An 18,313-nucleotide genomic window follows, 5' to 3' on the forward strand; every position below is an offset into this window, starting at 1 on the left:
CTTGGGCAAGGGTTGTGGTGGTGGAGTTTGACACTCATGAGCAAAGTGGCCTTCTTGTCCACACTCAAAACATCTCTTTGGCTTTGGCTTGGACTTATGTTGTTGTTGAGCTTGAGCCTTCTTCTCTTGATTTGCCAAGTACCCAATGCCACTTCTATCCATCTTCATGATGGTGTTCATTAGTAGCTCACTTTGAAGATACTTGCCTCTAGTGAACTTGCTCAATCCAATCTTAAGATGCTCTTTCTCCAACTTGAGGTTCTTGTTTTTTTCATTGAGAGCATCATTGTTTTTCTCTTCCTTGAGCTTCTTGTTCTCATCTTTGAGCTTCTCATTCTCAAGGATCAAACCATCATCATGAACAATAGTTTCTAGCACAATAGACTTGGTGGTTTTGAGTTCTTCAAGATCTTTCTTGAGCTTTTCATGGTCATTCTTGAGCTTGACAAACTCATCATAATCATCGGCTTCAACCACTTGCTTGCCCTTGCTACTAGAACTTTGCTAAATGCTCTCAATAATCAAGTCATCACATGATGTAGCTATATCAATCTTAACAACATCGTTAGTAACATCATGTGGCTCATTGGATAAGAATTCTTGAGCAATAACAAGATTATCAGATTGACCTTAAGAGTAGTATATTCTTCTCTTAGCTTGTTGTGGCTAGTGATGAGCTCATTATGTGTCCTCTCAAGTTTATCGTGTTTTTCTTTAAGCTCTTTCTTAGAAGATTTGAGCTCCTTGAGTTTGGATGATATAGCATGATTTGCTTCTTTAAGCTCAACACTAGCCTTTTCCACTATATCACATTTGGCTAAAAGAGAGTCATTTTTAGCTTCTAGCTTTTCATTTTTAGCTCTAGTTTTTATAATGATCTCAGTGTATTGTTTTAACAATCTAGCAAGATCATCATAAGAAGGTGATTCATATTCATCATCATCACTATCGCTATCATCATCACTAGCATGCTCATCATCACTACTATCATCATTGTTAGATACCTTGCGATCACCCTTGGCCATAAGGCATAGGTGTGTAGAGGATGATGGCGGTGGTGGCGACGAAGATGATGAAGAGTTGATAACAATTGCGGCCACCTTCTCATTGTCACTATCATCATCGGATGAGGCACTAGATGAATCAATATCTGTGAGCCAATCACTGACAATGTATGCCTTTCCACTCTTCTTCTTCTTGTGGAAGTCCCTCTTCTTGCCATCTCTCTTCTTGTATGACTTGTTCTTTTTCTCTTCTTCTTCTTCATTACTTGAGTCTTCTTTCTTGCCCTTGTATTTGTTCTTGAACTTGTCTTTCTTGGGCTTAGTGCATTGGTGTGCTAGATGACCAAGTTCTCCACAATTGAAGCAATCCATCTCGGAGATTGGCTTCCTTCTAGAGCTAGTGAAGAACTTCTTCTTCTTGCCATCAAACTTAATGCCACTCTTGTTGAGCTTCTTTAGCATCTTGGCGGTCTTCTTCACCATGAGAGCAAGACTTTCATCATCACTTGAGCTCTCATACTCAAGTCTTGCTTTGCCCCTTTCTTGGCTAGCTTTGAATGCTAAATCTTTTTCTTTCTTCTTTGTAGAGGATGAGCCATCTTGAGGTGTGATATGCATGTACATCTCATGAGCATTGATCTTTCCCAAGATTTGTGTTAGTGTAGCAGTGGAAAGATCACCTTGGTGTAGCACGGTCACAATATGCCCATACTTGTCAATGGGGAGAACACTCAAGATCTTTCTTACAACATCGGATGGTTGCATTTGAGTGAGTCCAAGCCCATTGACTTCCTCTACAAGAACATTCAAACGTGAATACATTTCATTAGCACATTCTTTAGGAAGCATTTCAAAAGAGTTGAGCTTTTTCATGACAAGATGATAGCATTCCTCACGCTCACTCTTAGTTCCCTCATAGAGCGCACAAACGTCTGACCATAGTGCATGGGCGTCTTTGTGATTCCTCACCTGATTGAACACATCTTTGCAAAGGCCTCTAAAGATGGTGTTTTGAGCCTTTGCATTCCACTTCTCGTAATTCACCTCATTGCCTTGTAGGTGAGTAGCATCCCGAGGTTTTGGGAAGCCTTATGAGGCGGCTCTAAGAATACAAACATCTAGAGCTTCTAGATACGCCTCCATGCGAATTTTCCAATAAGGAAAGTCATCTCCCTCAAAGATAGGAGGAGGTCCATCCTTGTGAGACATCTTGCTCTAGGCGGTTAAGCCTAAATACATGAGCACGTGGCTCTGATACCAATTGAAAGGATCAAGATGCCCAAGAAGGGGGGGTGAATTGGGCTAATTCTAAATTTCTTTGCAATAATTAAATCCTATGGTTAGCCCAATTAACCCATTGTGCCTAGAAAGTGTATCTAATTGTTCTACCGCACAAAAGACTTGCAACCGAAGTTCCAATCCTACTCTAGCATGGCAAGTCTATGAATATAAAGACAAGAATCGAATTGCTCAAAGTAAATGCTTAAAGTAAAGAGAGAGGAGAAGGAACACGGTGATGTTTTGCCGAGGTATCGGAGAGTCGCCACTCCTCACTAGTCCTCGTTGGAGCACCCACGCAAGGGTGTAGCTCCCCCTTGATCCGCGCAAGGATCAAGTGCTCTCTATGGGTTGATTCTTCGACACTCCGTCGTGGTGAATCATCCACAACCGCTCACAACTTGAGTTGGGTCACCCACAAGCTTCGTCGGATGATCACCAAACTCCCAATCACCACCAAGCCATCTAGGTGATGGCGCTCACTAAGAGTAACAAGCACGAACTCTCACTTGACCACGACAAGCCTAATGAGAAGGTGGATGCACACTTTTCTACTCTTGATCTTCACTAATGAGGGCTCTCTTTGGGATTCTCAAATCTCAATCACCTCACTAGGACCTCGCTCTTCTTTGCACTCACAAACATGTTTCTCAGCTGTTGGAATGAGCAAAAGTACCCACACACATGAGTGGAGGTTGTATTTATAACACCGGCTGAGAAACAAACCATTATGTGCCTCTATGGAGTGACCGGACGCTCTGGTCATGTTGACCGGATGCTCCGGTCAGTACACCCCGAACTCCAGTGGTTAAGTGTTGACCAGACGCTGTCCAGCGTCCGGTCAGCACTGATTGGACGCGTCCGATCATGTTTTCCCTTCACTGGAACCTTATTGATGTCGACCGGACTCTGGACCCCAGCGTTCGATCACTTGCTGAGCTACGTCCGGTCAGTAGCTGGAACCTAATCAACGTCCGGTCAGCATTGACCGGACGTGTCCGATCAGGATTCTCCCTCTCTGGGACCTTACTGGAGTCGACCGAACGCTGGTCCTCAGTGTCCAGTGACTTGACCTTGCAGCGTCCGGTCACTTCTAGATGCTTTCACCTTTGTCAAATGAACTGACCGGACCCTGAGCCAGCATTCGGTCACACCGGAGCCAGCGTTCGGTTAGTATTTGACCCTCCATTCACTTCCAACTCTCGATCATATGTGAATGAAGTTTGCTCCATTGGATCAAAGGCCTGTTATGGAGCTAACTAGTGCTAGTTTTAACAAGTGTGCACCACACCTAACTCACTAGACTCATCTAGGTTAAGCTACCCGTTCATACCCCCCTTAATAGTACGGCCAAAGGAAAAACAAAGTTCTAAACTACTTTAAGTGTCTCTCCAACTCCAATCAACACTTAGAACTAGTCCATCCTTAACCTTGGCGTTCATCCTTTAAAAAATGAAATGATTTCCATCATAGGGGCATGACCACCTTGATTGCCCAATCGATCTCCATTACTGTGACCTAACTTAATTGTTTCTGCAAAACACACGTTAGTCACAGTAATCACGTATTGTCATTAATCACCGAAACCCAACTAGGGGCCTAGATGCTTTCACTATGCCTACTAATGTTACAACATGAAAGCACTTCTGCAACATATGTCTAAAATAGGTGAAACATTTACAAACATAAGTTTGTAACATACGTGTATAGCAACCACAACATCCAGATAAACACTCTATGCAACATACATCTAAAAGAAGATGAAACATTTTGAATAGACGCTTGCAACATATGTTTGAAACATATACAACATTGCAACATATGCAACATCCATATGAAACACTTGCAACATAAGTCTAAAATAGGTGAAATTTTGGAACATACACTTGCAACATACATATATAGCCACTGCAACATATGCAATGTCCAAATAAAATGCTTGCTACATACGTTTTGAAACAAATGAAACATTCACTTGCAACATACGTGTATAGCCATTACAACATATGGAACACTAGATCTACTTTTGCAACATCTAGATAAAATATATATGTAACATACATCTGAAACACATGAAACATACGGTTGCAACATGAGCTCATCTACTTGCTGCCGCCCAATGGAGGCTAGTTGATGCGCGTGCGGGAGCGCAGCGTGAGGCGCAGACGAGGTGCATGGCACGAGGTGCGGGGCGCACGCGGCGCGAGGTGGGTCCGGTGCGACCGTGCAAGGCATGAGGTTTTTTTAGAAAGTGCGAGGTTGAAAGGTCCTAATGGCTAGAGGGGGGGTGAATAGCCTATTAAATAAATTCTACAACAACACTTAACAAACCGGTTAGATAATAATAAGGCAAAGCAAGTATTGCGCTAGCCTACTAAAAACGCAAGCTACCTACTACAATTCTAGTTTATATAGTTTCTATCCACACAATAGCTATAACACTACACTAAGTTAGTGTGCTCTCAAAGGCTAACTAAAGAGCCACACTAACCAAACTAACAAGCTCTCACAACTAGCTACACTAAAGAGCTTGACAACTAGTTTGCGGTAATGTAAAGAGAGTGAGCAATTTGTTTATACCGCCGTGTCGAGGAAGGAGCCAATCAATCACAAGAATGAATACCAATAAAGACCAATCACCTCGAAATCAAATGATGAACACAATGATTTTGTACCAAGTCACTTGCTTACCGACAAGCTAGTCCTCGTTGTGACGATTCACTCACTTGGAGGTTCACGCGCTAATTGGCATCACATGCCAAACCCTAAATGGGGTGCCGCACAACCAACATAAGATGAGGATCACACAAGCCATGAGCAATCCACTAGAGTATCTTTTGGCTCTTCGCCAGGGAAAGGTCAAGAACCCCTCACAATCACCATGATCGGAGCCGGAGACAATCACCACCCTCCGCTTGACGATCCTCGCTGCTCCAAGCCGTCTAGGTGGCGGCAACCACCAAGAGTAACAAGCAAATCCCACAACGAAACATGAACACCAAGTGCCTCTAGATGCAAACACTCAAGCAGTACACTTGGATTCTCTCTCTAATCTTACAAAGATGATGAATCAATGATGAAGTTGAGTGGGAGGGCTTTGGCTAAGCTCACAAGGTTGCTATGTCAATACAAATGGCCAAGAGAGTGAGATTGAGCCAGCCATGGGGCTTAAATAGAAGCCCTCACAAAATAGAGCCGTTGTACCCCTTCACTGGGCACAACACGGGGTGACCAGATGCTCTGGTCATATCGACCGGACACTGGACCTCAGCATCTGGTCACGTGATGCGTGCCACGTGTCCCCTCTCTTCAAATGTTGATCGCCCGATCTCAACGGTCAAGTGATGACTAGACACAGTAGCTCAAAGTGACCGGACGCTGAGCCCCAATGTCCGATCGTTTCTAGTAAGCATTCAGAGACGACTTTTCACGACCAGACATGTCCGGTCATGCTCGACCGGACTCACCCAGCGTCCAGTCACACAGTGACTCCCCTGTGTGCTGCCACATCATCAGGACCGGACACACCCCTCCAGCATCCGGTCACTAAGTGACCCAGTGTCCGGTCAGAGACCGGCGCTAGTGTCTTTGTAGCTTCTACTGACCAGATGTGCCGGTCCAACCGAGGCCAGTGTCCGGTCACTTATAGTGACCTCCATCTTTTCTGTCTAGGGCGCTGGTGGCACCGTCGGACTATCCACACTCTATGGGCGGACACTCCACTGGTGAAGTTCCTTACCCTTGCTCAAATGTGCTAACCACCAAGTGTATCACCTTGTGCACATGTGTTAGCATATTTTCACAAAATGTTTTCAAGGGTGTTAGCACTCCACTAGATCCTAAATGCATATGCAATGAGTTAGAGTATCTAGTGGCACTTTGATAACCGCATTTCGATACGAGTTTCACCCCTCTTAATAGTATGGCTATCAAACCTAAATGTGATCACACTCTCTAAGTGTCTTAATCACCAAAACAAAATAGCTCCTACCATTTATACCTTTGCCTTGAGCCTTTTGTTTTTCTCTTTCTTCTTTTCAAGTCCAAGCGCTTGATCATCACCATGGCATCACCATCATCATGTCATGGTCTTCATTTGCTTCATCACTTGGAATATGCTATCTATCTCATGATCACTTGATAAACTAGGTTAGCACTTAGGGTTTCATCAATTCACCAAAACCAAACTAGAGCTTTCAATCTCCCCCTTTTTGGTAATTGATGACAAACCTTTCACAAAGATATGAATTAAAATTCAATTGAATCCATGTTGCTTGCCCAAGCATATTTACCATGTGTAAAAGAATATGGACAAGTTTCATGAACCCCAAATGGTAGCAATTGCTCCCCTTACATATGTGCTAAGAGTTTGGATTGAAGCTTGCACACATGCTTAGATAGGAAATATAGGAGACAATGTCTACCAAATGATGCTAAGGTATAAAAAATAGACCTTTGAAGCGTGATACCAATCGAAGTGCATCGTTATACCAGCCTTAGCACCATGGTTAGCATGATACCATTTGGAAACACTTGGAAATGAAATCACTAGATAACCTATATATGCTAGATTTTCATTTCATCATTCAAACCTACAACTAGCATACACCACACAAGCATAGATATGAAATTTAAAACTTGTGCCATGCAAGCAAACATATGAAATGCACATTCAAATGCACCAAACAAGTTCATGAGCTTGCTCCCCCTACTTGTGTGCTCGAAATTTTAATTGATCCCTTTTCTTTATCATATCTCTCGGCCTATGTCAAATTCTTTCCCTATCACTTATATCTTCTCTCCCCCTTTGTCATCAATGACCATAAAGATTTAGAATATAGATAGGTTGAGATTATTAATGTCAATCAATGGGTGAGGATCATTTTCCCAAATTTGGTCCAATCTAGATCATTTGCCAAAGATATTTAACTCGGTTTGATCCAAGGACAAGCTTCTTCACACCTCCAAATAAGGGTTATCTTATACCATGTCGAGTTAAACACTTAGAGCTCATTTTCTAGATCAAACACTAGGTTTACAAGCCCACAAACATGTCATATGCTACCACTAGATCAAAGTAATCATAGAAGCAATAGTGGTACCATACAATCATCAAAATCATTTGATTTTCATGAATGAGCCTATCAAATGTGAAAGATGACTAGATGCACTAAACATGTCCTTAGCAAGGATGTATGCCATGCCAATCAACTTTTACCTTGGATTGCTCGAAGGAGAGGCATGTCATATAAGTGTGGGGGGGGTGCATCAACACATATTTGAGAAATCCAATATGTTCAACTCATTCCTTAGCTTGCAAAACCTTTTCTCATCCAATGGCTTGGTGAATATATTGGCAAGTTGATCTTCTGATGAGTATAGGCCCGATCTTTGGAGAGGTAGCCGGTAAGTTCAATTTTGTGGAGATCTCGACATTGGCGATCCGGCTTCAAATCAGACACGATTCAAACCCTGCAACCATTACACCACTGCTCCGTTGGTTATCAACCAAGCACAACTTGATTGACCTCGCCAAGAAGGCTTTTCCTGCAAGCGAATCGAAGAGCACAAGCAAGAAGGTAAAACACGCAATCTAAAATTGCAAATATGAATGACATGAATATCAATAGAGGATTCAAGAACTCGGTTCCAAAGGACTAATCGACATAGTGGAGGAGATCAAGAATGGGGGCCCTAGATCACTATAAAAGGATTTGTCACCACAGTTACAATGAACGATTCAATTTCTCGATGGAAAACTAAACTCTAAACAAAACCCAATTGTGTAGCAGCGGTGGCAGCTGTGTTTATAGTCTAAGACTTGACCTAGGGTTGGGGACGGCTAGGGGTTGGGCGCCCACAACTTGGGCTTAAGGCCCGACACGATACATGGCCAAGTTGGCCCAAATAGGTGACGCAGCACCTTGCCGTGGTCACACAGAATGATCCACGGACCTTCTGGAGCTAGGACCAGATCCAAAACGACAGCGTTGTCATCCCCTTTCCAACGCATCCAAGAACGGTCCGTTTTGATGTCGTATGAGAAAGTTATGACCGAAACAGTGACGACGTGTCTGCTGAATCCGAGGGCGATGTGGCAGCTGAGTTGGGAACGAATTGCAACTTGGGGAAGACCATGGCGTCGGTGTGTCCAGCGTGGCGATGTCCTCATCATCCTCCCCTTCTCGAATTGGAGTCGTCCTTGACTCCATCTTGGCGATGTCCTCATCATCCCCTCCTTCTAGATTTGGAGTCATCCTCGACTCCATCCCATCATCAGCGAACTCCTGCAAAAGGTTAGTGACAGCAGGCAATGCACTAGACATAAAAGGTTGACAAAACATAGTATAACATGGTGTATCAGGATTATCACATAACTCAGCAGTAGCAGAAGTTGTAGCAAGAAAAGCACCTCCTTTTAACTTAATCCCATTATTTTTAGCAATGTCTGTTGGAGGTTTATTTTTTATCTCATTAGCATGTTTAATAATAGCCGTATGAGACAAAGGCAGCAATGTAATTTTCTTGTCCTTATGTATGATAGTGTATGTATTAGTTCTACCATGGTGTAAAGCATCATTATCAAATTCCCATGGGCGACCTAACAGAATGGAGCAAGCATGCATAGGGACAACATCAAAATCAGCAGTATCATGATAAGAGCCTGTGAAAAAGCTAATGCGTGCTGATTTAGTTACCTTAGTCTTACCACTATTATTGAACCATTGAAGTTTATATGGATATGAATATTGTCGTGTGGTCAAGCCAAGCTTGTCAACCAAATCTGAACTCACCAAGTTGTTGCAACTCCCGCTATCAATGATAGTGAGAACACGACAACCCTACACAATGAGATACATGTGGAACAAATTGTGGCGTTGGATCTTCATCTCTTCTTCATGTCCCACATGTGTACTCAACACACGCTGCACAAGAAGGCTAGGGTAGTCCGCGGCAGCAGCCACGGAGTCAATGGTGATGGCCTCCTTGTCTTGATCACCCTCGGTGAGATCTGCATCAATGTTAGTAGCAAGGGCTAAATCATCTTCAACATCACTAGCACTTATATATCCATCCTCGGTAGCAATGAAAGCGTGACGACTAGGGCATTCCTTCATGACATGTCCCATGCATTTGCATCGGTGGCAAATGATTTTAGAGCTAGACGAGGAGGAGCTAGTAGAAGCACCCAGAGTGCCACCTTTCTTCAGCTGTGGAAACTACACATTAGACAATTTACTTACCCCGGAAGAAAATGGAGGTGTAGATGGCTGTGGTGCAACAGGAAGCTTGGGCATCTCCGGCTCGGAACGCTGCTGAAAATTCCTCCCATTGTTAGACCTGAAAGGCTGGTGTTGTTTGCGTCCCTGTACTTCTCATTCTGCCTTAATAGCAAGATGATACAATTGGGAAAAATTGCGCCATTCTTTGTAATCAAGTATGTTTTGTATATCATGGTTTAAACCACCAAAAAATCTAGCACTAGCATCATGATCATCTTCATTTATACCACAACATACTAAACCAATAAGCAATTCTTGATAGTATGCTTCTACTTCTTTATCACCTTGTTTTAAAGTTTGTAGTTTCAAACGTAAATTACGTTGGTAATAAGGAGGAACAAAACGAGATTTCATACGTTGCTTTAAAACATTCCAAGTTTGAGGCACAGCAGCAGCATTATTGGCATTGTAAAGATCACTCCACCAGAACAAAGCAAAATTAGTAAACTCACTAGTAGCAAGTCTAACTCTATGCTCAGCAGGAACATTATGAGAATCAAATTTTTGTTGAACAGCAAGCTCCCAATCTAAATATGCCTCTGGATCAACATTACCAGCAAAAAGAGGTAGACTAAATTTAATTTTAGCAAAAGGATCATTATTACCATGATTATTACCTTCCATACCGCGACGATTGAAGTTGAGGCGGCGACGGGCACCACCGTCAGCATACACATCTTCATCACCAAAAGCATCCATATCTTCATCATCAGCACGATAAGGTGGAGGGCGTTGCTCAAGCTGTTCAATGCGGGTGACCAGATTGTTCACGTTGCGCGTCAGCTCGGTCATAAGATTACGTTGTTCAGTCATGAACGTTGTAAGCTCACCCTTGGACATGCACTCATTGAAGTCCGTCGGAGTTCCTGCCATGGTTAGAAGATAGAAAAAGACAACACCAAAGTATTATCCCTATCAACTAAAAGGAAAGAAGTGGTGGTGGTGGTGATGGTGGTGAAAGTGGAATGCAAAATCACAAGCGGCTTACCACTGTCTTGCCTGTATTCTTACCAACGCCAAACAGGAGCAAAACCAAAGTGGCAAAGCAATCTGTTGTTGAGCGTGGATAACAGTTGCAAGATGAACCTGTGCTGACAGAAGAATATGTGGAGCTATGGGTAGGCACACAATATGACAGCAAGGATTAGCAATTAACGAGTGCAGAGTAATGATTGTTCAATCCGGATCCAAAGTACAAATCACAGGTGCTGGCTAAGATGTGTCGAGACGTAGCGCAACAAGGTGAAAACAAAGGACGATCGAAAGGACTCACAGAACAAGCAAATAGCCCAGACTTCTCCGTTTTTCCTGAATTTTTTTTCCCGGATTCTTCCAAAAGGCACTAGTAGGAAACAAACTTTTTTTTATTTTTTTTCACTATTTTTATATACCTTTCTCTGAACAAGGATCACAAAAGATGCAACCACAAAAATTGGCACCTACAACTGCGGTGGGATGTGGTCTACAGAAATTTAGCATGTTCTCTGAAAAGCGTGCAAAAACTTTGACAATTTTTTTTCTATATTTTCCTGAATTTTTTTGGCAATTCTGATGAAACCAAATAGGGTGTAGCCAAGTTTGGGTCGGCTCCAAATGGTGTCAAGAAGCTACTGAAAAAATTTCAGATTTTTCTGATAAATGAGCGAAAAGTTATGCCTGTTTTACCAAAGGTATCTCAAGGTATGTTTTCCGGAAGGCACAACACGGCGGCGGCAGTTAGGGCAAAGCGTCCCTAAACTCTAACACCGATCATAGGATCGTCACTGTGACTAACAGTAGTAGGTATTCGCCTAATGATGTAAGGAGGGCTGCGATGCAGGCAAAATAAGAGCGGCTGGCAACCTATCTAGGGTTTGCGCGACGGCGAGAAGTTACACAAGGCGGCTAGCGGGGCAAGTTGAGTAATGTGGTGGCTTCAACTTGTTGTTTGAGAACGGTGGATGGGATAGCGGCAGAAAACAAAAATCACAGCAATGGGTGATTGAACTATGACCACGAACACAATCCTAAACCAGCAACAAGACTCGACCACGGACACAAACTCAACAACACGAATCTAAAACGAAATTGCAAAGGCACAAAGGGCGATAGGACAGTGGAAATTGAAATATTTTTGGGCTTTTTGTGGACTCTAGGTAATGAACAAATATGAATCTAAGGCAAATGAGATTATACCTCGCGGTAAACCTGAAATATCTGATACCAATTGATGAGTACAGGCCCGATCTTCTGAGAGGTAGCCGGTAAGTTCGATTTTATGGAGATCTCGACGTTGGTGATCCGGCTTCAAATCAGACGCGATTCGAACCCTGCAACTGTTACACCACTGCTCTATTAGTTATCAACCAAGCACAACTTGATTGACCTCGCCAAGAAGGCTTTTCCAGCAAGCGAATCGAAGAGCACAAGCAAGAAGGTAAAACACGCAATCTGAAATTACAAATATGAATGACGCGAATATCAATAGAGGATTCAAGAACTCGGTTCCAAAGGACTAATCGACATAGTGGAGGAGATCAAGAACGGGGGCCCTGGATCACTGTAAAAGGATTTGTCACCATAGTTATAATGAACGATTCAGTTTCTCGATGGAAAACTAAACTCTAAACAAAACCCAATTATGTAGCAGCAGTGGCGGCTGTGTTTATAGTCTAAGACTCGACCTAGGGTTGGGGACGGCCAGGGGTTGGGCGCCCACAACTTGGGCTTAAGGCCCAACACGATACATGGCCAAGTTGGTCCAAATAGGTGATGCAGCACCTTGCCGTGGTCACACAAAATGATCCACGGACCTTCTGGAGCTGGGACCAGATCCAAAACGACGACGTCATCGTCCCCTTTCCAACGCATCCAAGAATGGCCCGTTTCGATGTCGTATGAGAAAGTTATGACCAAAACAGTGACGACGTATCTGCTAAATCCGAGGGCGACGTGGCAGCTGAGTTGGGAACGAATTGCAACTTGGGGAAGACCATGGCGTCGGTGTGTCCAGCGTGGCGATGTCCTCATCATCTTCGGTGCCTACACTCTCAATGCAAATGTCCCATTTTTGTTGGTGATCTCTTATGAAATGGTGGCGGACATCAATGTGCTTTGTTCTTGCATGTTGAACTGGATTGTTTGTCAACTTGATTGCACTCTCATTGTCACATAGCAATGGCACTTTCTTGAACTTGATTCTAAAGTCACTCAAAGTGGCCTTCATCCAAAGTATTTGTGCATAACAACTACCGGTGGATATATATTCGGCTTCGGCGGTTGATAATGCAATACTATTTTGCTTCTTTGATGACCATGAAACAAGTGATCTTCCCAACAATTGATATGTGCCCGAGGTGCTCTTCCTTTCAACCTTGCATCCCGCATAATTTGAGTCGGAGTAACCAACTAGCTCAAACTTTGCTCCTTTGGGATACCACAAATCAACACTTGGTGTATGCTTCAAGTACCTCAATATTCTCTTTGTAGCCTTCAAATGACTTTCTCTTGATGAGGCTTGAAATCTTGCACACATGCATACACTAAACATGACATCCGGTCTTGATACGGTCACATAGAGTAGGCTTCCAATCATAGACCGATATAATTTTTTATCCACCATATTTCCACTTGTATCACTATCCAAGTTGCCATTGGTTCCCATTGGTGTGCTAATGGCTTTACTATCATTCATTCCAAACTTCTTGATTATGTCCTTGATATACTTGCCTTGACTCACAAATGTATCATTCTTCAATTGCTTGATTTGAAGACCAAGGAAGTAACTCAACTCTCTAATCATAGACATCTCAAACTCTTTAGCCATTATCTTTCCAAACTCATCACAAAAGTCTTGATTGGTTGAACCAAATATAATATCATCAACATAGATATGCAATACAAATAAATCTTTTCCAATTTTCTTGATGAAAAGAGTGGTGTCAACCTTGCCCATCATGAACCCTTTAGAGAGTAGAAAGTCCCTCAATCTCTCATACCATGCTCTAGGTGCTTGCTTCAAGCCATACAATGCCTTCTTCAACTTGTACACATGGCTGGGCTTCTTGTCATCTTCAAAACCGGGAGGTTGCTCAATATATACTTCTTCATTGATGTAACTATTGAGAAATGCACTCTTAACATCCATTTGATAGAGCTTGATATTGTGGGCACAAGCATAGGCTAGCAAGATTCTAATTGCTTCTAATCTAGCAACCGGGGCAAATGTTTCTCCAAAGTCAAGACCTTCAACTTGTGTATAGCCTTATGCTACTAATCTTGCTTTGTTCCTTACACTATCCCATCTTGATCTTGCTTGTTTCTAAAGACCCATTTGGTTCCAATCACATTGTGTCTTTTTGGTCTCTCTACTAATTCTCATACTTGATTTCTTGTGAAGTTATTCAATTCTTCATGCATGGCATTCACCCAATCAACATCCTTCAATGCTTTATCTATCTTCTTTGGTACAATGGATGACACAAATGAGAAGTGCTCATAAAATGAAGCCAATCTTGATCTAGTTTGCACACCTCTTGAAATATCACCAATGATAGTATCCAATGGATGATCCCTTGCAACATTGGTTGGTTGGAGGATTGGAATTTGATTGCTTGCACTTGCTTGATCATTGGGTCGAGATGATGTACTAGCCACTTGATCTTGTTCATTATCATGAGAGCCACTTGTACTAACTTGATTTGTATCATCTTGCACATTTGAGTTAGACAGCACTTGTACTTGATCATCTTCATCATCATTCACTTGCCTAGGCCTCAATTCACCAACATCCATGTTCTTCATGGCATTTGAAAGTTGAATGCCTCTAACATCTTCCAAGTTCTCATTCTCTACTTGTGAACCCTTGGTTTCATCAAATTCAACATCATGAACTTCCTCAAGAGTACCACTATCCAAATTCCAAACTCTATATGCTTTGCTTGTGGTTGAATATCCAAGTAGGAATCCTTCATCATATTTCTTATCAAACTTCCCCAATCTAGTGCCTTTCTTTAAGATATAGCATTTGCAACCAAAGACCTGAAAATATGCAATGTTGGGCTTTCTACCATTCAAGAGCTCATATAGTGTCTTCTCTTTCAATGGGTGATAATAGCGATGGTTGCTACAATAGCAAGCCGTGTTGATAGCTTCGGCTTAAAAAGATTGACTCATATTGTATTCACTAAGCATAGACCTTACCATATCAATGAGTGTTCTATTCTTCCTCTCAATAAGGCCATTTGATTATGGAGTGTATTTGGCCGAGAATTGATGTCTAATTCCAAATTCATCACACAACTCATCAATTCTAGTGTTCTTGAACTCACTACCATTGTCACTTCTAACCCTCTTGATGGTTATTTCAAACTCATTGTGAATACCCTTGACCAATGATTTGAATGTTGCAAACACATCACTCTTGTCTACTAGAAAGAATACCCATGTGTATCTAGTGTAATCATCTACTATCACAAAGCCATATTTGTTACCACCAATGCTAGTGTATTGTGTTAGCCTAAATAAATCCATGTGCAATAACTCAAATGCTTTGCTAGTGCTCATCATGCTTTTCTTAGGATGGGTGTTTCCAACTTGTTTTCTGGCTTGACAAGAGCTACAAAGCTTATCTTTCTCAAACACAACATCTTTCAAGCCTCTAACCAAGTCATGCTTAACCAATCTATTCAATTGCTTCATTCCAACATGACCAAGCCTTCTATGCCATAACCAACCCATGCTAGACTTAGTGAACAAGCATGTAGATAATCTAGCTTCACTAGCATTGAAATCAATCAAGTATAGATTCTCATATCTAAAGCCTTTGAAGATCAAGTTAGAGCCATCTACACTTATGATCTCTACATCATCTACCCCAAATATGCATTTGAATCTAAGATCACACAATTGAGCCACGGATAGCAAATTAAAGTTCAAGCTCTCTACTAGCAACACATTGGATATGCTCATGTCATTAGATATTGCAATCTTACCAAGCCATTTGACCTTGCCTTTACCATTGTCACCAAATATGATACTATCATAACCATCATTGCCATTGGTGTTGATTGAGTTGAACATTCTTGCATCACCGGTCATGTGTTGAGTGCACCCACTATCAAGAACCCAATGGCTTCCTCCAGCTTTGTAATTGACCTACAAAAGAAGAATAATTTTTTTTAGGTACCCAAACTTGCTTGGGTCCTTGAAGGTTAGTTACTAAGCTCTTTAGTACCTAAATGGCTTTCTTCTTTGAGTCCATCCATGGTTTACCAATGAACTTAGCCTTCACACCATTTATACCCTTAGTAAGCACATAGAAAGAATTAATCTTAATTGAGGATACATTAGCATTTTTACTCTTGTTCTTGCACTCATGCTCTTTTATGACCAACTTGCTTGCAACTAGTGCAAAACTGACCATTGTTCTTCACAAAACTAGTCTTGTGAGGAGCAAAGGCCATCTTGCCTTTCTTAGGGGTATAGTCCAATCCCTCTTTGTAGAGAGAAGCTCTTTGGCTACCCAAACACATAAGCAAGCAGTCCTTACCACCATAGGCCTTAGCCAAGGTGTGAGTGAGCTTATCGACCTCCTTCTTGAGGTTCTCATTCTCAACCATTAGTGAGGCATCACAAGTGAAACCATCACTACTAGATGAGGTGGAAGTAGAAGTACTACAAGAAGGGTTAGTGGGAGCAACAATAATAGGCATAGATAATGATTCATCAATTATATCACAAGTTAAGCCGACATTGCAAGTTTCAACATGCTTCTTTTTATTTTGCTCATCAAGCAAAGAGGAATAAGCCTTTTCAAGCTTTTTGTGAGCCTTGCCAAGCTTCTCATGGGCTTCCTCTAGCCTCTCATGAGTTGCCTTGAGCTCATCAAGGGCTTGCTTAAGGGCTTTTATCTCCTTATTCAAGCTCTTGCACTCCCTTCTCTTAATGTCAAAGTGTTCTTTAGCATCTTCTAGCATGTCATATAATTCATCTTTAGTAGGTTCATCATCATCACTATAACTATCATTTTCATTATCATATTCATCATCACTTCCATCATCACAAGTTTGTACCTTAGTGGCCTTAGCCATGAAGCATGATGGAGTGTCAAAGAGAGAAGGCTTCTCATTGATAGCAATGCTTGCAAGTGCCTTCTTCTTGGTGGTCTTGTCATCATCACTATCATCATCATCATCACTTGAGGAAGCATTACTATCCCAAGTGACCACGTATAAACCACCCTTCTTCTTGAAGGTCATCTTATCCTTCTTCTCTTTCTTTTCCTTCTTGTCCTTCTTCTTGTTCTTCTTGTTGCACCATCATTGTCGCTATTGTATGGACATTGAGCAATAAGATGATCTTTGCTTCCACACTTAAAGCACCTTCTTGATTCTTCTTTGTTCTTGGATGAAGACTTCTTTCTTCTAGCACGGTAGCCCTTCTTCATTATGAACTTGCTAAATTTCTTTACAAAGAGAGCCATCTTCTCATCATCATCATCATCCTATGAGCCATCATCTTCACTTGATGTTTCTTGCTTTGCCTTGCCCTTGGATGATGTGGCCTTGAATGCCACGCTCTTCTTCTTCTCATCCTTCTTCTCATCTTTCTTCTCTTTCTTTTCTTCCTTCTCATCATCATCTCTATATGTATCATCGGTCATTATATCTCCTAATACTTGGTTTAGTGTCATGGTGTCCAAACCACTCCTCACTAGAATAGTGACCAATGTGTCAAATCTTGAAGGTAAGTATCTCAAAAACTTGTGGGAGAAGTCCTTGTCCTTCACCTCTTCTCTAAGTGCTTTGAGATCATTAACAAGCACTTGAAGCCTATGGAACATCTTCGGCACACTCTCATCCTCCTTCATCTTGAAGCTTGCAAACTTTTCTTTGAGAATGTATGCCTTTGCACCCTTCACGGCTTGAGTGCCCTCAAATGATTCTTTCAACTTCTTCCATACCTCATGAGCTCTCTCAATGTTCTTGATTTGCTCAAATGTTCTTTCATCCAAAGCATCATGGATGGCACTAAGAGCAATGTCATTATTTTGGAGTAGAATTTTTTCGGCGGTGGTGGGATCCTCTTCATCTTCAATCTCAATCTTTGTCTCTACCACCTTCCAAACCTCCTATTGATTGACTTGATATAAGTTGTCATTTTAGCCTTCCAATAGAGATAGTTGGAGCCATCAAATTGGGGTGGCTCCTTTGTGTTGTTGATTTGAGCCATTTTTACATCAAAGGTTGTTAAGCCTCAAATCACAGTGACCTTGACTCTGATACCACTTGAAAGGTCCTAATGGCTAGAGGGGGGTGAATAGCCTATTCAAAAAATTCTACAACAACACTTAACAAACTGGTTAGACAATAATAAGGCGAAGCAAGTATTGCGCTAGCCTACTAAAAATACAAGCCACCTACCACAATTCTAGTTTATATAGTTTCTATCCACACAATAGCTATGACACTATACTAAGTTAGTGTGCTCTCAAAGGCTAACTAAAGAGCCACACTAACCAAACTAACAAGCTCTCACAACTAGCTACACTAAAAAGCTTGATAACTAGTTTGCAGTAATGTAAAGAGAGTGAGCAATTTGTTTATACTGTCGTATCGAGGAAGGAGTCAATTAATCACAAGAATGAATACCAATAAAGACCAATCACCTCGGAATCAAATGATGAACACAATGATTTTTTATCGAGGTTCACTTGCTTGCCGACAAGCTAGTCCTTGTTGTGGTGATTCACTCACTTGGAGGTTCATG

Source organism: Miscanthus floridulus, chromosome 18 (genome assembly GCF_019320115.1).
Source record: "Miscanthus floridulus cultivar M001 chromosome 18, ASM1932011v1, whole genome shotgun sequence".
NCBI classification, from domain to species: Eukaryota; Viridiplantae; Streptophyta; class Magnoliopsida; order Poales; family Poaceae; genus Miscanthus; species Miscanthus floridulus.